The sequence below is a fragment of the Mytilus edulis genome, chromosome 11, assembly GCF_963676685.1.
Source record: "Mytilus edulis chromosome 11, xbMytEdul2.2, whole genome shotgun sequence".
Lineage (NCBI taxonomy): Eukaryota > Metazoa > Mollusca > Bivalvia > Mytilida > Mytilidae > Mytilus > Mytilus edulis.
In genome coordinates, this window is record NC_092354.1 from 30,827,172 (window position 1) to 30,828,389 (window position 1,218).

Consider the following 1,218-nt stretch of genomic DNA (forward strand, 5'->3'; position numbering starts at 1 on the left):
CGTTCAAGTTTGCTTTTGTATTATCTACAATTATCCTATAAATATGGTCACTTGAAGGTAACATTTGAATGAATTAACCAAAAAGTGGTAAAGTTTACTAAAAAAGTGTTATAATTCTATAATGAAGGTTTGGTTGGTTCAAATTGACTTCAAATACATTTGTCAATACACTTTAGAAAGAATTTTGGTCAAATGACCGATTAAAGGTAACATCAAATACAATCATTAATACATATTAGAAAGTTGTTTTGATCAAATGACCGATTTAAGATAACATCAATTACAATTATCAAAAAAATGGTCAAATTAGCAGTAAAATGTCGAAAAGTTTTCAATATACCTACAACAGGTTTGCTGTTGTACTATTTACAATTATCCTATAAATATGGTCTATCCAAAAAGTGGTAAAATTTACTAAAAAATTATTATAATTCTCTATAATGGAGGTTTTGTTGGTTCAAATAAACTTCACATGCATTTGTAAATACTTGTTGGAAAGTATTTCGGTCAAATAATCGATTTAAGGTAACATCAATTACAATTATCAATACATAATAGAAAGTTGTCTGAGTCAAATGACTGATTTAAGGTAACATCAAATACAACTATCAGTACATATTAGACAGTTGTCTTGGTCAAATGACCGATTAATGGTAACATCAAATACAATTATCAGTACATATTAGACAGTTGTCTTGGTCAAATGACCGATTTAAGGTAACATCAAATACAATTATTAATACATAATAGAAAGTTGTCTTGGTCAAATGACCGATTTAAGGTAACATCAAATACAATTATTAATACATAATAGAAAGTTGTCTTGGTCAAATGACCGATTTAAGGTAACATTAAATACAATTATAATAAATATATGAAAGTTTTCTTGATCAAATGACCAATTTAAGGTAACATCAATTACAATTATCAATACATAATAGAAAGTTGTCTTAGTCAAATGACTGATTTAAGGTAACATCAAATACAATTATCAGTACATATTAGACAGTTGTCTTGGTCAAATGACCGATTAATGGTAACATCAAATACAGTTATCAGTACATATTAGACAGTTGTTTTGGTCAAATGACCGATTTAAGGTAACATCAAATACAATTATTAATACATAATAGAAAGTTGTCTTGGTCAAATGACCGATTTAAGATAACATTAAATACAATTATAATAAATATATGAAAGTTTTCTTGATCAAATGAC